Source organism: Lissotriton helveticus, chromosome 4_1, assembly GCF_964261635.1.
Source record: "Lissotriton helveticus chromosome 4_1, aLisHel1.1, whole genome shotgun sequence".
Taxonomy (NCBI): Eukaryota; Metazoa; Chordata; class Amphibia; order Caudata; family Salamandridae; genus Lissotriton; species Lissotriton helveticus.
The window spans coordinates 1,904,404,024-1,904,426,800 of NC_136063.1; the positions used below are offsets into that span (position 1 = coordinate 1,904,404,024).

Below are 22,777 nucleotides of genomic sequence, written 5' to 3' on the forward strand. Positions count from 1 at the left end.
TCTAAGGGCCCCATTACGATGGCGGGCGGCCAATGTCTGCCCCCCATCGCAACGGTAAACGGGAATGACCGCAAGAGGTGCGGGGTCCCGCTGTGCCTAGGTCGCATCCTGTATATTTAACATTGTGGCGGACGGTGCTGTATTCAGCACTCGCCACAATGTTAAAAAGGCATGTTGTGCATTTGCATGCACAATGTGACAGGCACTGCGTGGTGCCTGCCACCTTGTGTATGCAAATGTTGGTGGGTACCCCCAAGTGCAGCCACCAACCCCCTGGGGCCTGCAACGGGCCCCCAAAGGCATTCTCTGCATGCCTTTCCATGGCAGAGTCTCCGCCATGGAAAGGCAGGAGACTGCCTTTATTGAATATGGATGCCACCATATTGCAGGCCTTTTCCGTGGATTGCCCACCAGCGGAAAACTGGCAGAAGGTCTTTCCGTCCGCCTGGGTTCCCACCGCCATCGTAATATGGTGGGGGGGAATGGTAGGCGGGCGACTGGAAATGGCGATCCGCCCGCCATCCTAATGGGCCCCTAAATGTGTGTTTGCGACTATACCAATAGTGGATGTCAACATTGGGGGATGATTACTCTTGACTAGCGACTTGGCAAGTCTATATCTAACACCTCAAAGAAACACAAGCATTGACAAAGTCAATATGTCTCTCCTGTGAAAACTAGTGACTTTGCAGATATTTTTCCGTTGGTGGCCGTGGCACTTGCATGTAATTAATTTTCTTAAAGAGAAAGAAAAATCATTAAAATATGACTGATGCGTATATGCGCACATGCATTGCCAAAATCTTTTAATGTTCCATATTTTGCATTTACAAAATGCATGAATGCCAACTTTTACTTTATTTTTCATTTACCATTCCAAGATGTCAAACAGCCATCTCGGAATGCTAAATTGTAAAACATGACATCCCAAGAATTAAGGCAAGGGTGAGCAGCCGATTAGCAGTGTGCAGATGCTGGGCCCGTGAAAAAGGTACTAAAATACACTGATACATTTAAAAAGCAGGGAGCGGAGGGGTGTGGGAGATAGAAACACAGGGCCCTGAAAGCAAGTGGGCTGGCAGGGGTGTGCAACTACCAGGCCTTCTCAGAAATAAAAAAAATATATAATTAAATAGGTAGGCATAGAAAAAGAGGGGTGTGGATCGGCTAACAGGGAAGCAAACAGCCCGGAAGTAGAGTGCAGTTGCCGGTCCCTCAGACAAGAACAATTTGAAAAATGCAAAAATGAATATATTAAAAAACAGTGCAGTGAGTTGTGTTTGGAGGACTAATGGATCAGATAAGGAGTATTTTTTTGTGAGATAATTGTAAAGAGAAAGGAAAGTGATAACACTCCCATGGAGTGCTGGCACAGCCTCCTCACATCAGAAGTGGAAGTATAGAAAGCTTCCAGTTTGAAATGATGAAAAGAATTGATGCTCCAGAGGGAACTAAGAGGAAAGCCATTTAATAAGGAATTGAACATACTAAGATAGGTTGAAAACACCCAATCATGAGTGAGAAACTGACCCAAAGACCACTCTGTATACTGTGTTGTAGACAATAGTTCTTCACCAACAGACAGCTAAAGCTTTCTATGGATCAAGATGTATATAGGTGAATTGGGTTAAGGGTTTTTAAATTTACAGCCTCTTATTTATTAGACTGCTAGGTGTGCTCGCAGCCTATTTCACAGGCTCAGCAATACGAGTAAAGCAAATGTGAAAATAGTACACACCCTAAAATCTTCAGCAACAAATTGACCAGGCCCACCCTGTGATAAAGATGTAAAAGGTGTCAAACGTCACATCTTCACAGTAACAGCCATATATATATTAGTAGCCAATTTTATAGTCAGTCAGCAATTCCTCTGCATGGGTTTGGACTGGGTGATTCTGAAATATGAAACTTTAGGGTGGATTATGGTCACCTGTGCTTCTCAGGTGGCGATAAATCATTTGGGATCCAACATACACCTTACACTAGCTTCGTGAAACCAATGGTCAAACTTTTCCGAAAAAAAGTCCGACCGTTGCTCATGAAGAGTAGCTCCTATTTTTGGGGTTACGTTCTTGCAAGTTCTCATCAACTGCTGGGAGTGTTCGCTTCCTGTTTCAAATAACATGGGCAGCTATAAGTAAAATGTTGGTAAACACCCACAAACCTATGCATTTTTATAGGTTTGTTAGCCCTTACGTGTGAATCTGCCCAGGTTTATCCAAAATCCTGAAATATTGTCTTGGAAGTTCCACCATACTGCCATTTGTGAGATTAAAATCCAGCCATTCCCAAAATTACAAATCCATATTTAGGTTTGCTCAAGCCCAATATAGTTTGTGTTCTCCAAAAATGAACTTAAATACATAACATTTATGAATTCTGCCAAAGCTGATCTAAAATCTTTTATCATTAAATCCCGTAAAGTACATTAACAGACTCATGCTAACAATTTCCAAGGCTTACAGAATTTCACCATGTGTGCTTTGTGAATAACTTGAAATGTTTTCTAGTGAAGCTTTTGAATGCAGAGTTTACTCCAAAACATATGCAGACAACCTACTGTTCTGCATATCATTACCAGCAGAAAAACAAAAATGTAGGCAAATTCAAACTAATTTTCAAAGGAGCAAAATATGTTATCATAACTTTAACACTATTTTTATATTAAACCATAAGCCACACATTTCAGTTATGAAAAAGGACAATGCAGGTAAAAGTGATAATTTAAATGGCTGAATAATCATGAGAGAATCATGTGGATCCTAACACCTATAGTATCCTGTTTATAACAGGTAAATTATACATGTACTTATAACATGTACAGGATAAATAAAACTGTCTTGAATCAATTTCAGACTCTTTGTTTCTGTTTTCCATAATACAACATATAACAAAAAGTGTATGAAAGCTTAAGACATCGTAACTGAAAAAACCTGTCATGGGGATATCTGACAATGATACATACATGAATCAGATGACTATAATGTAAACAACAGACTAAGATAACACTTTGAAAACAGACAAACATTTATCCATTGAGAGTATATAGTAAACCAGCAATTCAGTGTGCAAGTGCACATTTGATGATGGCCATCTTAAAATGATTAAGTGTGTTAAAGTAATGCATTATAAAAGTATATAATTTTTCTGATGTGGTTTCTTGTCTTGATGGAGCACTGTTGGTCATTTGTTTTTCTAGTGCTTTTATAACACATCCAATGGTTTCATTTTGGTTAACATGTTTGCTGTGAGGGTCTTCCTTTAGAGGTGGTGTTGGACAAAGGCGAATATTTACAGAAAGGCTGTGTATAGCGTCCCACTGGAACCTCATGATATTCCACATTTTTTCTGTTCACAATTTCAACATGATCTACTGGAAAGAAAAAAAAGAAGTGTGATTGTGACTAAAATTGATTTATAGCAATCTCCTAATTATTAATCATACATTCAATCCTTAATATTTCATATCAGATATGCTGCTGTGTCAAACAATGTTTCTATTAAATTAGTTTACCTCTACATTCATATTACTCAATGCATTGTACTACTTAATGCCTCTCTCACAATATGCATAATTAAGCCTGTCTAGTGGTCAGTGGGATAATGTATCCACTGAAAGACCCTATGTTCGAATTCCAGATAGCTTACTAAGCATTTCCTCTTCTGTAGTTCAGTAAATGAGCACCACTGTGTGATATGATATCTGATATGAGCATCAAGAAACCACTTTATTGTGCCATTTGAAAATAGTGTTACGTCAAATGTCACAGATATGCCTGTGGAATAATGGTATTGCCTTTAGACACAAAAAGCCATATTGTTTCTCCTGTGCTATATAGCAGGCATTATTTATCTATAAATTCAAGTATTTGCATAATATTATTTATATTACCAAAACGCTAGCTGCAATGTGTTGCCATTAATGCATGCAATAATTGTACGCCATATCATAAAACAATGACAAGGACACACTGTCCTGAGTTTCCTGTCTGTTTCTGCGCAGCGCCAAGATACTCCAGCGGAGTGACAGTTGCACTTTAGAAATAATACCTACGACTACTGTTATTTACATAATCACCATAAATGGAGCCATATTTGTGGGATAGCTCCCTAAGAAACGCCATCCTGATTCGTATTAACAAATGATTTACATTTTCTATCTCCGTAAGCATGGGCATGTTGGTTCACCATGCTTCAGTGAGACATACATACATCAAACAACTGTAGATTAAAGATATAATTTCTGCAGGGCTTTAGATTTTTCTGATTTACAAGGCCCTAAGAGAGTAAGCACACAGTTATAAAAGACATTGGCAAAGCCAATAGGTATTGCCTTTGAGGTCTACTTAGTTTGCCAACTCTTTTTGACAAAGCGCTTATACTTGGCCAAAAAATAGAAAAGAAGGCACGAGGGCCCATTGCTGCTGGTGGTCATGGCAGAAATATGCAGAAAGCAAACTAGAGCTGGAAACAGGATCTCAAATGGCTCTATCTTAAATGGCAATACACAATGTTCCCACAGGGTCCACAACAATGGTATACTCATACTCCTAAAGCCGCTTTTTTAGACAGAGGCTGGGGCAGGGGAAGAGGCCGTAGGTGAAGAAATCAAACATGGGTACAATGGCAGAGGCCAAAGCAACAAACAATGCAGATCCGGAGTCAATCGGGGAAGAACAATTGATATTCAATCTATCACATAGGACTCTTACTGAGATTGAAACCAAAGTCCTTAAGAAGGGCCTAGGGTTTGTACCCAAAGTAGACATGTTTCCTGATGTAACTGTGAACTACAAAACTTCTTCATAAAGATACACCTACGGGGGTTCTTTCAGGAAACACCTATTCAAGGACACATGGACACAGGGCTTTGTACTCCATCCAGGTTCACCCCCAATGCTAGTATGATACCAAATGAAATTCTGACATTCGAACAAGCAGTCCTGAAAGAAGTTACTCGCAGCCACAGAACTTGCAGAGGTGAATTCTTTGGCCAACAACCACAAGATCACCATTAAACAAGCAGACAAGGGAGGAACCACTGAGATTATGTCCACAACGGACTACAACAATGAATGCAATTGCCAGTTGGCCAATCCATACTATTATACCCCAATTCCCACAGGGAGATTCACTACGCTGTTCACCGCCATGGTATCCACGGCAGAAACCTAGTGCTGGATTAGTAAGGATGAGGCTGACTTTCTTATCAACAGAGAACCAAGGATCCCCTATTTCTATATCCTGCCAAACATTCATAAGGGTCTACATCCAAGACCAGGAGGACCCATTGTTTCAGGGATTAACACCCTGTTGGAACCCCTGTCCCACTTCTTGACCAATTCCTACAACCAGTTGTACATAAAACTCCCTCATTCTTACAGGCCACTAGGGATGTCCTTCAGCTAATTGAGGACACTAACAACACAAATGAGATCGATTTACTGATCACTTTGGACACAGATGCACTTTACACTAACATATCCCAGACAGCCACATTCGATGTAGTGGAGAGTGCTCTACTAGCCGAAGACTGGACGTTACCTGTATCAGTCAGCTTCATTATGGAGTGTGCTACGTTAGCCCTCACAAAGAACTTCTTTCAATTTAACAAACAACTTTGGGCCATATGAATCAAAATGTTGTTTTGCGATTCTCAAATAGCGTTTTTTTGCGAATCGCTATTTGAGAATCACAAAACGCGATGTATGTAGGATTTGCAAAAACTTTTGAGAATCCTACATATTCCTTAATTGCGAATCTCAAATTGCTATTCTCAATTAAGAAATACCTCCCCATTCACTCCTATGGTCCTATAGGCCTATAGGAATGAATGGGGAGACATTCGCAATTTGCGAGTACCTATTAGGTACTCGCAAATTGCGATTGCAATTTCGAGGATGCAAGGGTGTCAAAAGGACACTCTGTTGCACCCCTGAAATAAGAATGGGTGCAGATGTCAAGAAAATAACAAAAGGGGGGCACTTTTAGAACACAACTGGAAACAAGAGACAGGCGCTTTGGCATGCATGATCACTTACATACCAGCCTCCAACAGTATTTCGAAGATCATCCAAAAACATTGGGGCATTTTACAAACTGGCGAACTGATATAACTCCCACCCCGGTTCGCCTTTAAACACACCAGGAACATGAAAGACATTCTCAGACACACTAGACCTCCACCTCCTACTAAGCACGACCAGAGATCCCTTTGGTACCTACCCACAGTAACAGGTCATTATCCATGTGGGTCCTGCACGGTATGTGCTTTCACTGAGATGAAAAAAAGGAAATCAAATTGAACAATACGTTCAATTGGATACAGAAGAAACACACTAACTGCAACACAAGCAACTGTATCTATACCCTAACATGCCCTTGTAATTCTAGGTATATTGGAATGACCTCTAGAGCAGTCAAATACGCATCAATGAACACCGTAGTGACATCCAGTGCCACAGACTCAAAACGAAGAAGTGCATTTGCTTACAAAATAAGGGGCACTCACCTGATGACTTACGGTGGACCATTATTGAGGCACGTCCACATATTAACAAAAATGCCCTCTCCAGGAGACAGCAAAACTGGATTTTCCGCCTTTTCCACACACAAATTGGGATTGAATGAGGACATTCCTTGGAGTGAGCTGACTAAATAAACCCCCACATACCATCTATACGGGAGGCGATCGCATCCATTCCAATACTTCACTTTTACCAATTTGGGAAGTCTGTACAGTGCTTTTTACACTTCATGTTCTCCCGGGCATACCCCATGCATATTCATTAGCAGATCTCTGTATAGCTCTGACCCTCTTTCCACTGACGGGTCCAGTCCCACCATTCACTACACCACCAGCGAACTAGTATTCCAAGGTATCCTTTTCCAGCGCCATTGTTGAGCCAATTCACTACAGTTCCCATAATTACCTGGGAATTCAGTAGTCTAGCACCATCAGAGAACAAGTATTCCGAGGCATCCTTTTCCACCTGACACCAATGAGCCATTTGACCAAAGTTCCCATGAACACCTGGGAATTCTGAAGTCTAGCGTAGCCCTGACACCGTTGAGCTTTTAGACTACAGTTCGCATGAACACCTGAGAATTCTGTAGTATAGTGTAACACCGCCCTCACTCCATGCGTTGACTTGGACCCACAATAACTCGGCCCTTTTTACTTTAATTTAATTCTGTGCTCACAGTGCTAGATACTCCACCAGCGACATTTTCACTGTCGGCCCCCAGGAGCCCTTCCAATTGGATTTAGGAAGCCTTCTATTCATTATCAGAAGCACTTCCAATATGACTCTCCGAGGTTGCCGTTTCTGCCGCTATGCATGTACCGGGTCATTGCCGGCACCTGTATAGCATGTGCAAGTATTTAACCTTGCGTCTCCTACCCTCAATCACTCTTCCAAGCTGGTAGAGCGAGGTTAGGCTGTCTGGCTATTGAGCAGCATCCACACCGTGAGGAACTGCTGCAAAATACGCTTGCTGTACTGAATTATGTGATATTCTGTTACTGCTTGTTGACACTGCTATAACATGATGAAGTTCGTTACCCACCCCAGATGAGTGAGTCTATGCATACTCTCAGCCACAGTGGTTGACAGTCTCTCAGCCTGCCTATGCCCTTAGATGTGCCACTTGCCTGCCACTCTCTTCTGCCTTTTCACTGCGCCTCTAAACACTCTTTTAACTAACAGCATGGTAATAAATGCTGCAAGCTGCAATGTATTGAGAATTTAACTTATGTATATTATTATTTCTTTACAGGTCGGTAAGGTTATCAGGTACTCAGTATTTAGGTTCTTATAGTGCTTGGTATACCCCGTACACTGACTAGGATCCCCACCACTGTGTAGATGTAAACTTGATTTATGGTCTTGATAAATTGCTAACTGATCACTTTTGTGAAAAACCAAGCAAGAAACATGTTGACCTCTTAGTATAAGCAACCACGGAACATTATGTTGGTGGTTAGCTAACTCTGTTTTTAACTAGACAAGTTGACTCACTGGTTAAAATTGTTTCAGAGTACTACCTAGTCTATTTTTAATCATTGTTATGCACTTTAAACACCAAACACATCCATCTAAACCTCACAGCCTTACACTTGCCCTTCACATTACGGCTTGGGAACAAAAAGATCTCCATTAAAGAGCACCTTTTAGGGTGCCCTCAGGCATTGCAGATCTAGCCTGGAGCAAGCCCTATAATGAAGTAAGACACCCTCTTGTGTGTGTGAGGGCCCTAAGTTCCAAAAGGAGTAGACCTCTGTTCTACCCTTTGGAAATATACACTGACCAACCTGTAAAGTCTCTCTCTGAATCCAAAAGGAACTGCATACCTTATTGATAATATAAATATCACCACTAAATGCAGCTCACATTATGCCTTTAGTGAGGAGGAGCACATTGAGTACAGTTCTGTAGATGCACAGCACAAAAGCAGTATTTGTGCTCAAATGAGAGACATTCCCTGGCACACAAGCAAGAACAGCCACTACTACTGATGGCGTGAGACTATAATGGGAAGGCAAACAACCTGTGCCATTACTGCTGCCAAATTAGGATTTTAAACTCTTAAACAAAGTTAAGAGCATAAGGGGCGATTAAGATCACAAAATAGCCCACATTACAGTGACCGATGCACCCAGCCCAATTCCAAGTCCGCGAGGCAGAGGGAGGACCAAAGTGAGAGAGTGACATTAGCCTGCCTTCCTGCACATATAGAAGAACCAACCATTTGGGACCTCCTGGCTGCTGAGGGCAACTGAGCACCCCTCTCCTAATGCAATTAAAAACCTCTGTGCAGACTCCACTTCATTCACTCAGAAGCATATCACTGTACTCAAACCACTCACCACTATCACACAGCAGAGGCTAAAGAAAAGAGGAACAAACGAATAAGGCCCCTTGTTCTTTTATTTACTGATTCAAAAAAATTAATTGGTAAGTTCAAAAAAAGTATTGCAAAAGCATTTTTTTGTTTTAGCTCTTTCAATATAGGAGGAGGTCAGGGAAGCAACATGGAGGGTATGGGGAAGAAGCAACACATAGTTTAGGGGCACACTAGGTGGGGGATAAAGGGAGAGACACACAGGGGCCGATTCTCAGAACTAACTTAATACAAAATCCTTAAATTTACTACTTTTGGTATTCACAGAAGTCATTTAGTAGTAGTAAAGTTAGGATTTTGTCTTAAGTTTGACTTTAAGACAAACTTAAGACAAACTTAAGACAGACTTAAGACAGAATCCTAACTTAAGTGTGTCTTAAGTTTGTCTTAAGTCTTTCTTAAGTCTGTCTTAAGTTTGTCTTAAATTTGCCTTAAGTCAAACTTAAGACAAAATCCTAACTTTACTACCATTAAATGCCTTCTGTGAATACCAAAAGTAGTAAGTTTAGGATTTTAACTGTAGTTAGTTCTGTGAATCGGGCCTACAGATCAGAGAAAGAAAAGTGGATGGGAAAGAGAAGCACATGGATGAGAGAAAGCAGCATTGAAGGCACAGGGAGAACCAACATAGGCAAGAGAGAGCAACATGAGTGCAGGGGTGAGAGACAGAAGCATGGAGGGAAGGAGAAAAGCATATGAAGAACACAGCTGGAAAACACATGCACTCTTATGGGAAAAAAGTAGTTCCCTAAAAGCGATCAGATGAAGCAAAGAAGCCAGCCAGTCAAACAGATGGTAAAAAGGATATGAGCCATGAGAGGCACAAACACAAGATAGATGGTTGAAACAAAGAAATCCATTAAATAACAAGCAAGCAAATAGGAGAGTCAATAAAGCTCAACCAATGATAAATAGTGAGCCGGCTGCAAGGCCCTGTATGTTCTTTATAAGTCCACAATATGTCTTTCGCAACCAGACAGCTTTTGTGTCTGGTAGGCTCGACCGAAATATTGCAGACTTCAATGAATAGTGCTGGCACATCTATTTCTCTGGATTTTATTTTTGCACCTGGTAAGCATTTACCCCATGAATAAACCATTTTATTATACCTCCATTAAACATGGTGGTGTACCATTTTCTTTCCTTCTATGAAAAGCCATTTGCTCGTACCTTTCCCAGCAGTATTTTTATGATTTTGATAAGATCCACAAACTAAAATGCTAAACTATTCATATTAGCAGCTAAATGCGCGATGGTTAATGTAAAATTTAGAGCTTAAATGACACCTATTTAAAATGTGCAAACTGCAATAGTCATGAAAGAAAACTTTTTAATTATACCTCCAAAAACATGGAGGTGTACCATTTTCTTTCCTACTCTGAAAAGTCATTCGCTCGTACCTTTCATAGCAGTAGCTTTATGATTTTGATAAGGCCCACAAATTAAAGTACAACATTATTCAGATTAGCAGCTCAATCTGCTATGATTAATGTACAATTCAAAGCTGATATGACATGCATTTAATATGTGCAAATAGAAATGTTAAGTAGCAAGTTTTCTTTACCTAGAAGTGAACCTAATATTGCGGAAATGTGCACAATGTAATTTGGAAGTCTGACCTTACAGTGACATGCTTAAAAATATTCATCTTGACTGCAGAATGTAATGGTTAGACAAATGTATCACTTTTCATAATCAAAGCTTTATTTGCAATGACAAACACACATCCTATTTTCTCATGTCTCACATAATGCTTGAAAAGAATAGTTGTACATTTTAAACTATAATTAATGTTTGTGTAGATGGAATGCATTCGTTAACAATGACTTTGCAAGTTAATGTTTCTCATCTTTATTATATTTAATTGTTCATGTAGTGAAACGTTTAATATTCAGAAGGCCAACCTGCGTTCGAGGCTTATGTTTCCTGAACTTAACTACGAAATAATGAATGTAGCTAACTTGTGATAAAACTTTGCAAGCTGCATGTTAAGGTTAATGTTAATGGGACGTATTAAGCGCACAAAAACCCGGGGGTGTCTTGGCGCTATAGACTGCAGTATTTCCTCCCAGGGAACCAGTTCTGGAAAAGCCAAGTTTTTGACTTTTTGCTAAAGATGGTAAGGGAGGCCGCTCCTCTGAGCTCGGCTGGTAGCGTGTTCCACAGCTTGCAGTACCATAAGAGAGACTCCGACCGCCCCAACCTGTGGTGCGTATTCTGGGTACTTTCATCAGTCTTGTGCCTGAAAACCGCAACTTTCTGGCCGGTTAGTACCAGACAAATAGTTTTTTAAGCAATACAGGTACTGTATTATTCAAAGCCTTGAATGCTTTAAACTCAATTTGTTTGGCCACTGGAAGCCAGTGGAGTCGGCGAATTTCCTTAGAGATTGAACCATATTTGGGGATGTTACCTAGCATCAGAGTAGCTGTATTTTGAATAGTCTGGAGTTTTTTAAGAAATTGCTTGCGACTATCTGGGTATCGTCCGCGTAGGACATCAAATAAAACCCAAACTTCCTAATCAACGGGGCGAGTTCTGCAACATATATATTAAAGGGAGTTGGACTTAAGGATGATCCCTGGTGGACTCCACAAGGCAAAACATAGGGTTCTGAATGGAAACTGTCCGTAGTGACTGTTAATCTCCTTTCCTTCAGGAAGGATGCCAATAAGGTCAGTGCCATTCCCTGGACCCCCATCGATTTCATCCGTTGTTGCAGCAAAATATGACCCACCTTATCAAAAGTGGCTAATAGATCCAGGAGAATCAGGCCGCTGACACTCCTCCATCCATCACGTTCTGAATTCCTCTGTGGCATTAATCAGTGCAGTTTCAACACTGAGTTCCCTGCGTAATCCATACTGAGAGTGATTGAGCAGATCATTATCCAGAATGAACTGAGATAGTTGCTTATTCATAATTTTTTCAACTCTCTTGCCCAGGAGTGGTAAACGGGCAATGGGTCGGTAATTAGCTGGGTTAGTCGCGTCCAGGTTAAGTTTCTTCAACGAGGGAAGAATGGAGCAATCTTTCCATATGGAAGGGAAATTGCCTAAGTTAAACATGGTATTAAAAACCTGAGTAAGTATAGGGCTAACCACCTCCACTATTTTGTTAAGGACTGCAGGAGGACAGGGGTCCGTTGGTGAACCAGATTTGGCTTCTGTTATATGCTTAGCTACCACCTCAGAAGTAATTAGGGCAAACGAACATAGGAGATTTCGCTGAGTTTCATCACATAAGGTAAGCTCTATAGGATCATGATCAGGCGTAATTAAAAAGACATTATAAATATTCATAACTTTAGAGTTAAAAGCTGATGCAATAGAATTGCAAAAAATGTGGTCCCCTTTTGTTGCGTCAGTCTTTGGTGGTGTAACTAAATTGTTAACTACTTTGAACAGCTCTTTGGAGGTGTGTTTGGCTATATCAATTTGTTGAGTAAAGTAGTCCTTCTTAGCATTTTTTAATGAGTTTTTATAGTTGCTTAGGACAGTTTTATATAACCAGTTTTCTGCTGTGTCATAGTTAATTCTCCAGCACCTTTCCGTTCTACGGCACAATTGTTTTTCCTTAAGTAAAGCATCTGAGAACTAAGGGGCTGAAGGCATACCCCGGTTTTATGGGGTTTTTCTAATAGGTACTGCGGTTTTTATAGCTTCATTTAGCCATACAATGTATTTAACTGACGTTGAGTCTGCACACAGATTAAAGTGAGGACGTATTTAGTCTAAAAACGACTGAAATTAAGCCAAATCTATTTTACTCCAAGCAGTACAGGTCGATGAGGGATTTTTTGTCATCTTTACTGACTGAGCTGTACGATTTACAAGATCGAACCAAATTTAAAAATGGTCTGTCCAGGTTACAGGAAGGACATCTTTCAGTGACTGTCCTGCCATGGAAAAGAAAATTCCATCAAGCGTATGTCCTGCCTTATGGGTGGCAGAGGGGACCAACTGAGAAAGGCCCAACGTCCCTAGTCCCTCTAATGAAGTAGCAGTCTCCTTATATTCCAAGTCTTCTAAATACACATTTAGAAGACTATTTTTTTTAAAAGTTTTCATAAACCTTTATTGTACATAATACCATGTGATACAATACAGCTCATATCGTCAATCTGTCAGTCGAATTATCGCCATACATATAATAACAATGTTGCATTTCCCAATTCTTCCCATCCTAAACCCCTCCTCGCCCCCTCAACTACCCTTCTGTGGAAAAGTAAATTTTGCCATGTTCTGTGTCCCTACGTGTTCCCCATCTTATGTTATATGTGCATGATTAATATGCATATGTATTCCCTTATGATCGATTAAAGACGCAATTCTAGTTGTGTCCAACTCTAGTATGCCAATTTCCAGTTCTCGTGAAAGCTACGAGTATCAGGCCTATGTAAAGTTACGTTGCCACGTTTTACAGTGTGCACGTTATTTCATTGTAAAGTCCCCGTTTCTAGGCCTCAAAAGGGCCCGGACTCAGATTCAGCTCCTGTCTCCTGAACCCTCTCCGAGGAGCGATACAGCCCCCACCTGTATCCCTGACCCTTCACTTACTTCCTGCCTCACAGTGCCCGGCTCGGACTGGCTCTGCCTGCCAGTCTGCCAAGAGTATGTTATGATTCTAGTTATCAGTCCAGCTCTCCTTCTCTGCATTCCTAAGCTACTGAATCGCATCAATAGTTTCAGTCATCGTCTAGCCTTTACGTCTCCATGTAAGAGAAATACTGTATTAATGGTCATTTAATATTCCTCAACACACACTACATGTAGAATAATGCATGCACCAGTCTTAGAGTCTGTTAGCCTTTGCCCTGATAACTTTTGGATTCTATCAACATGTTCTCTAAACATCAGATACTAGATAGTGTTTAGGTACATGTCGCTCTGACTCTCCAGACTTTCGTCTCCTCTTCTAGCGCAGAAGTCATAGCCCCCAGCTTCTCCTAGTAACACGTCATTGCCAGTTTGCGCGCACCACTAGGTCAGAGGTCCCGGCTCCTTAGGTAGCCCCCTCCATGTTTCCGCCCCATTTATGACATATTCTGTTACGTTTACATTACATGTCTATGTACACGCCTCTTGTTACACCTACTTTCTGCCTTATCTTTCGCGACTGCTACAAACCCCACCCACTGCTACGCCTACTGTATGTACTGTAATGCAATTGTTTTAGTATATATACTTGTGTACTGTTATTAAAGTTAGCGCGCTCATTCCAGATCCTGCCCGACAGCTGTCGGGGCCCCCCTGCCAGGCCCTGCCATCCTATTCCCGTGCAGGTTGTCCTGTTCCTGTCCTTTATGCTGTATTAAACCTGCAAACTCCAGCTACCTCGAATCTTGACTCTTATTTATTGAGCTATCTGTTATTGTATATCTAGTCAAAAATAGAGGTATTATTTATTTATTTACCACATAATGGCGCCCGAAGAGGGACTTGCCCTTTCCCCACGCGCCGGAGAAGCCACGCCAGCCCCCTGATCCTCTGCAGCCGTGACGGAACCATACCGTGCACGTGCAGATATTTCTGCTTCAAGTATCCCTCAGGCCCACGGAGGAGACGGAGGTTGCAGTCCAGCATCCAGACGAGGCGGTGGAGGAACGCGGCGAGTCCCGACCAGAGCCCAAGCCGAGAGTCCAAGGTCCGAGGTATCCGGAGGCCCACCCGTAACTGAAGAGAAGTTCGTAGTCCGTCGTCGTAGCAGTCCAGTCCAGTCCGAGGCCTTCCGTTCTTGCTGCCCGGTGAGTACCGTTGCTGGGGTAGTATCTAGACAGGGTCAATCTAATTGTCTCTGGTCCGTGGGTTTGGGTACGCAAATCCAACACGAAGTGTCCACTTAGGTGGATGCGGGTCCTGACGTGTCTCTTTATGGGACCGGTAAGTGTCGTACTGTTTCAGCAGTGCATCTAGTTATTCTAGTAAGTTCTGTTCTCGAGAAATTCATGTGTTTCTATTTTCAAGTATTCCAGGTAATGTTTCTGTTCGAACTGTTATTTTAAATGTCATTTCAATGTGTTTTAATGTCGTGGTATGAGTGATCAGTCTTAAGTCATTATTGTGTTCATTGTGTATTGTATTGTGTCCAGATCTCAGTATAGTCATGCCTTTGTTTTCAAAATTACGTCAGTTAAAAACTAGAAAAGGTCTGCTCGAGGAAGCAGTTCCTGTCCCGCCTAGGGACAGTCCAGGTCATTTTATGTATCAAAAGCATGGCATAAGTGCCATATTATATCTAGATTTATGGGTCGAGTACACCAAGGAATTAGAAGAAAAGTATAGATGGCCCGTATCAGGTACGTGGGATGCCGAGTGCATCATGCGAGTAGAAGAAGTATTATGGAAAAAAAAGCCAGACAGTCCCAGAAAGATGCCATCGAGTTATGGCGCAAAGAATCTCATAAAAGAACCGAAAAAGAAATCAGAAAGTCAGAATTAAGTAGAGAATCCTCAGAAAGAGCCCAAGAAAGGGAATTAATCGAAATAGGTGAACGAGTTAAAACCGAACAGTCAGACAGACAGAGGAATGCCCTTATTAAGGGTATGTACCCTCTTCTTGCCGAGGGCTTGCCAAAAGCAACCCCGGAGGCATCCAGTAATTTTCCGCCGCCATTAGTTCCGACCAAGCTACGTCACAAACCGACCGCAGCTGATATTTTTCTCTCGTCCTATTTGGACGACACAGTCCCAGAATATGCAAATCCTGCTCCGCCAGCTCCTGTAAATAATGTAATTCTTGCTCCTCCAGCCACCGGGGCACCTGTTGCAGTACCTGTTACGGTACCCCCGGTCCAGCCTACATTACAAGTTCCCGCTACATCGGTCACTCTGCCAACACGAAGAGTATCAGTCGACGATTCCAGTTTAGGGGCCGCGGGAGGAGGTCCCCCGGGAACCCCGCCGCCACACAAACGGGTAACATCAGTCGAGTTACATGAACGTGCGTTACAGCGTACGCCCAAATATCAGTCCGTTGCAGATATCAGGCGAGCTCTTACCGAATGCCGTTATGATCCAGTCCCAGGTGATGATAGTATGGTTATATATTCATTGCGTGTAAGACGGGTGACCGAGTATTTGGACACCCTACCAAATATGAAAGAAGATCTAGACAGAATATATCGTTTCATTCGTACAGGAACAGACCCAGAAAGTGTTGGCGAAGTTATTTCTCTAAGGAAAGCTGAGACCCAGCTCATACTATTAAAGTTTCTAATTAATTGTTTAATAACGGAACAAGATTCCCCGACTAAAGATCAGACCGAAATGAAAGTTCTGACAAGGTGGAGTGATAATATAGCCGAGGGTAAACACAAGACACTCAGTAGTATAGAGAGTATGTACAAGAAAATACGTAAAGAAATAATAAGGTTACACGAGAAACGCAAAGCAGCATAAGTAAGCGAGAAAGAAAATGACTCTTCTACTGAAGAGGTAGAAGACGAGAATCCCACCAGAATAGCGTATGTAGGTAGAACTAGACTTTCCGACCGACATTCACGTCTAGAACACAAGAAAGTTATCTCTCCTCCAGCACCAGAACAAGGTTCTCTAGAACAAGTATTTCAAGCTACCGATCACATTCTGAAATCACGAATCGGTTATAGTGAACTTAGTACCATGCATGAACAAGAACTAGCCCGATCAGCAGTCCGATGGGCTACCGATTCTACCACTTTTCCAGACGAAATAGTGGCACAAATGTTTCTGAAACTGCCCCCAGCCGAGCAGCGACTGGTGGGTATGTATATGATCCAGCACCTCATTACACTGTATGAGGGTCAACATTCTGATCCAGGTCCGTTACATGATGTTCTGAACGAGCTACTCCGGTATAGATGGAAAGGTCTAGGTACCGATTTAATTAGTGTCATTCTAGAACAGCGCCATAAATACCGAACGTTTCTGAACCCGCATTTTGTTCATGTCTCACCCCCAGAAAGTAAACCGTTCTACATAGATAGACAGCATCCGTTACGAGAAGTACACCCAGTCAGGACACCAGCTGGTGAAATGCAACGAGTATTTGTTTACACCCCGATTACTAAGATGGAACTCTTAGAGATGAAGAAATTAATTCCCTGTCACGATAAAGATCCAGCAGGGTTCCACCGTGAATTAAAAGACATGCTCCGTATGGGAGAATACACGTATCCAGATCTCATTAAAATGTTAAAGGTCCTGTTGCCTGCGGGCATATATGAAAAACTCAAGGAAAAAGAATGGGAGGTGGGAGAGAAAAAGATAGATTGGGCAGCTCTAGAAGCTGAAGAAAATACACGTGTACCAGGTACCGGTCTAGGAGATAAATGTAAAGAATTACCTGAACTGTTAATACAAGTTTTGCCAAGATTACTAGCCACGAAAAAGGAAGACTGGGATGCAATCTCAGCCTGTAAACAGAAACCAGACGAAGATACTAGTGATTTTTATTCTAGATTTGAGAAATGCTTTAGCATTAACAGTGGTCTCAAGACGAGTAGTGAGTCATACCCTCATCTTTTTGTTACTAAACTAGTCGAGAATTCAAGTCCACAAGTTAAAAACCGAGTTTTGAAAGTCGAAAGTACCTGGCAAGCTAATACTCCGTCCCAAATGCTTCAGATGCTTCAGTATCACCAGAATAGAATCAGAGAAGAGCAAGATCATGAAAGGAAACGTATGAAAGACACGAAAATGAAAGTATTAGTTGCACAATCTGTTCCTCAAGACAGTCAGAAGAGGGGTCCGAATCAAGCCAGTCATCCTGCAGTTCCTGTTAAAGGGACCTGCAATTATTGTAAACAACCAGGTCATTTTATAAACGAGTGTGCAGTTCTGAAACACAATATAGCTACTGGTAAGACTAAAGAAAGACCACGTCCGCCTAGACAAGAGCAAGTTTCACAGACTCCCCAGTTACCACAGAAAGCACCACAGACAGTTACAGTACCGCAGCCTATCGCTGCAACACAGCATGTTACACAGCAGATGTACCAGTATGCACAGTCCGAGTATCCAGAGTACCAGCAGTATTCATGAAACAGCCTAGAGAGGGAGGTAGGCTTGCCTCTCATCGAGATACCTGTAGATCAAGAGGGTCCCTATGTTCACAGTCAAGTATTAGGGAACGACAGAAAGTTTCTGATTGATACAGGGGCAAGTAGGACTACTATAAGTCATGACGAGGTTCCAGGGGCTCCGCTCTCAGGCTCTAGAAATGTTTCCCTTGGATTTTCAGGAAAACCAATAGTTAACGAGATATCAAAACCAGTTACTCTAGAAGTTGGTCCATTGTCCCGAACTACTGATCTATTGCTTACGAAGTCATGTCCAGAAAATTTGTTAGGTATTAAGACATTGAAAGAATTAGGTGCAGTTATTTGCTGCTCCCCAGAAGGAATACGTTTGTTTTTACGTGACTTCAAGGGTCACTATGTTTTACGAGATTTTGATCCGAGATTGTCTAATGTTCCGCAGCATCTATGGGCACAAGGTCCAACTGATGTTGGTTTTATGCAAATCACACCCCATCGTGTGACTCTCAAACCAGGTGTAGTGTTACCACGAATCAGACAGTACAGATTGCCACCTGAGGCTGTAGCAGCCTTATCCAAAATTATTGACGAGCTCATTGCTCAAGGAGTAGTTGTAGAAACTGACTCCAATGTATGTAATTCTCCTATCATTCCAGTCATGAAACGTACTGATCCAAATGCACCTCCAGTATATCGATTAGTGATTGACCTTCGAGAACTTAATAAATGTATCATTCCCCAGTACCCAGTTGTTCCCGATATTTCTTCCCTATTGACAGCCATAGATTCTGAAGCTACGTTTTTCACAGTCATCGACCTTAAAAATGCATTTTTCAGTGTCCCGATTCATCCAGACAGCCAGTTCCTTTTCGGATTCTGTTTAAATGGAAGGAGCTATAAATTCACACGAGCTCCTCAAGGTTTTACAGAAAGTCCTAGTATTTACAGTCAAGCACTTAAGAGACAACTAGACAATATTCACATGCCAACTGACACTGCCCTGCTCCAGTATGTCGATGATCTACTGATCACAGCCCGTTCTGAACGTGACTGCGAGCGTGCGTCACTTACAGTTCTGTATTTCCTAGCCGAGATGGGGCATAAGGTGTCCTCTTCGAAGCTTCAATTCTGTGTCCAGCAAGTGCTCTATTTAGGCCACTTACTGTCCAAGAGGGGTAGGCAGTTGACACCTGACCGTATCCAGTTAATAGCGAGTCTTCCTCAGCCCAAGACCCAGAAGGAGGTACGAGCTTTTATCGGCCTCACTTCCTATTGCAGACAATGGATTCCTCAGTATGCATTTCTAGCCAAGCCACTGATACAGTTAACGACACAGGAGGCAGCCGTATCGACTGTCCTCCCTTGGACATCTGAACATACACTTGCTTTTAATGAATTAAAGAAAGCTTTATGCCAAGCACCTGTTCTAGCAACACGGAACTATAGTAAGCCTTTTACACTTTTTGTCACAGAACGTAATGGTACTGCATTATCTGTTCTCACACAAGATCAAGCAGGACAATACAAGCCCTGTGCTTATTTTTCGAGCACACTAGATCCAGTAGCCCAGGCTCTGCCTGCGTGCCTCAAGTCAGTTGCAGCCACAGCTCTAGCTATCAGACAAAGTGATTCCATAGTATTAGGACACTCCCTGACAGTACAAGTTCCACACTCCGTGGAAGTTCTTTTAAACCGAACACAGACTCAGCACTTGACCATTGCACGTTTAACAGGTTATGAACTGACACTGTTCCAGCCACACATAGAAATCAGACGCTGCAACGTTCTAAATCCTGCTACACTGTTACCGTCAGTTACTTCAGATCCTGCCACACATGATTGTGTGGAAGTTGTTAACACTATGACAAAGCCAAGACAAGATCTGACAGATATTCCATTACCAGATCCCGACCTGACACTTTATGTGGATGGTTCATGTATGAGAACAAGTACAGGAGAACTAGTAGCCGCGTATGCAGTGACTACTGACACTGAAGTTATTGAAACACACCGTATTGACACCCTGTCTGCCCAAGCAGCAGAGCTAGTCGCTCTGACCCAAGCCTGCATGCGTGCCAAGAACCTGAAAGTTAATATTTACACAGATTCACGTTACGCATTCGGAGTCGTACACGACTTTGGAGTGCTCTGGCAGGAGAGAGGTTTTATGACTTCTCATGGAACCAAGATTCAGCATGGTCTCCTCATTCAAGCTCTGTTAGAAGCAATACATTTACCGTCAGCTATCGCTATCATGAAGTGCAAAGCACACACAAAGGTTACTGACATTATTTCCCAAGGTAATGATCTAGCAGATCGAACAGCCAAGCTTACAGCTCAGACACCAGACATTCCAGTTAACAAGACACAGACATCCACTCCAGATCCGACTACATGTATGACAGTTAAGGACCCCACTCAAGATGTCATAGATATCCAGTCACATGCTACCCCCGATGAAATCAAGAAATGGTCCGAACAAGGAGGGGTCCAGACAGATCAGGGATGGTTGACGAAGGGAAAAGCCACATGGTTTCTCCCCGACTCAATGGTTCAAGTCATTATCAATACCGCACATAGTCCAGCACATTTAGGAGAAAAAGCCACGTTAGACAGTATCCAGAACATTTGGTTCAACAAGCATTTACGAGCTGCAGCCAAGCAGAAAGTCCGTACCTGTATGATATGTTGCCAGTTCAATCCAGGTAAAAGTGTCCCGGTGGAACAAGGGGGATTCCAGCCTCCCGACCACCCTTTTGAGGTCCTCCAGATGGATTATATTCAGATGGAGCGATGTCGAGGTTTCAAGTATGTCCTTGTAGTTGTATGCGCTTTGTCCAGGTGGACAGAGGCATATCCAGTCCCAGATTACACAGCCGCGACCACTGCCAAGCAGTTGGTTCGTGAATTTTTCCCCCGTTATGGACTCCCTAGGGTCGTGTATTCAGACAACGGCCAGCCATTCTCATCTGAACTCATGAAGCACGTTTCCCTTCTGTTAGGGTACCAGTGGAAGTTTCATTGTGTACGCCATCCTGAAGCAGCAGGTCTCGTAGAGAGACATAATCAGACCCTGAAAATCCGTCTTGCCAAAGTCTGTAAAGAGAAAGGTGTAGACTGGCTAGTAGCCCTACCAGTCGCTCTATTTTATATGCGCATGGTCGCACATTCCAGATCAGGTCTGTCCCCGTACGAGGTCGTATTCGGCCGCCCCCCGAACATGTGGGGTACACTTAGACCCCGAAGTATTACAGATGTTTCCAGTAATATGCTGACAGATTACCTAGCTTCCTTGATGTCTGCCCTACACTCTTGTCGTTCACAGGTTGCCGCCGCATTTCCAGACAATACCGAGGTGAAACCGCATGAAATCGTTCCAGGATGTCTGGTTCTTGTCCGGAATTTTGATCGTTCAAGTCCGCTGGAGCCTCGCTGGAAGGAGCCGAAGTTAGTCCTTCTGACCACCCGTACTGCCGTCAAGTTGGAAGGCAGGAAGGGGTGGGTGCACCTGTCACATGTCAAGAAATTTCACGGACTCCGACTAAAAACTGTTTCCAAGAACATTTCCAAGGATTGTCAAGATTTTAAAGACTGCCAAGATACTATTCTTAAGGACTGTCCCGCTAATGACTTTGATTCAGATCCTCCCCTGTTAGAGAAAACTCCGCAGCAGGAGTATAAACAGAAGCTACGGTCTAGTAAAATAAGTCAGCCAGTTTAATTGTCTAAGTCCCCCTGGGTGAAACGGTTAGACAGGTATCTGACATGTATGAGATAGACCCCCATAGTGAGAGAGTTAGTCAAAGCTCTATCCGATGTATCGTTTTTCTAAGTTTTATATTGTTTTTAAGCTTGATGGTTACCTGCACGAGTTATGCATTTCATTTATGTTTTCCAATTTCTCATGTAAATAAGTTTTCTAATGCTACAGTAGAGCACACGTTTAGTGATCTGCCTCCTCACGAACTATCCTATCGTCTTGCTATGCGCAACAATACATTTATCCGTATGTTACATTATTCACACCAGACCAGCAATGCCACTAATTGTTGGGTGTGTGGTCGACTCCCCCCTTTCCAGACACCGAAGGGAGTTCTGCCACTCTTTCCTTATCCGTTTTCACACAATGGTTCGTGTGGAGCATGGTCCACGTTAACGTCATCCTCAACTGATATGTCCCTTCTGAACAGTACATGTTTTCCAGACAAGCAAGGTCTCACCCATAGAACCGGGTTAGATCTAGAAAATGAAGTTTATAATTTAGGTAATTATTCTTCGAATTTTATGGTCCTGAATGTTCAGTCTGATACTACTCCAGATTTACCTGCTATTTCAGTACTACCAGTCAAAGGCGAATTATGTGTCAGAAAGAATGGTTCCGCACATGTAGGACATAGTGATTGTACTACTATTGTCAAGTATAGTGACAGTGGGAAATCTATTTTCAAAGCCTCACGTCATTCTTATTTTGTTTGTGGTCAGACCGCATATGTTCGTCTGCCCCTCGATTGGGATGGAACATGTTATATTGCCTTCCTACTGCCACCAGTTTTCCTAGCCCCATCTGATTATCACAGAAACACACATCTAGTACACGTTAGACATAGAAGGGAGATCGAGTCCCCGATTGTCGATCAAACTGAAACTGCTCTAGAACAGTATACAGATTTCAATAAAGGATTCTTCTTCTTTATAGGTCCTGTCCAGAATAGTAAGTTAATACGTAGGTTAACCAGAACCCTTGAAGCAGTAGTGAATGAGACTACTTCTGCTCTAGGTAATTTAACCGAAGAGCAATCCGCTATGAGATTTGTCGTGCTCCAAAATCGTCTCGTTCTTGACGTCATACTGGCC

General features: G+C 42.3%; 1 protein-coding gene across 5 annotated transcripts in view; it reads right to left on the bottom strand.

The window, feature by feature from the left end:
- Positions 1 to 1,310: 1,310 nt before the first annotated feature.
- The window catches only part of LOC144829423 (muscleblind-like protein 3), a 559,780-nt gene continuing 538,313 nt past the window's right edge, over positions 1,311 to 22,777 (bottom strand). For 2 of the 5 annotated variants that reach the window (XM_078688555.1, XM_078688556.1), the window contains exon 9: positions 1,311 to 3,373. The gene's annotated coding sequence lies outside the window, so the exon portion shown is untranslated. The remainder of the gene's footprint in view (positions 3,374 to 22,777) is intronic. The other 3 variants (XR_013610658.1, XM_078688557.1, XR_013610657.1) reach the window with 2 other exon arrangements.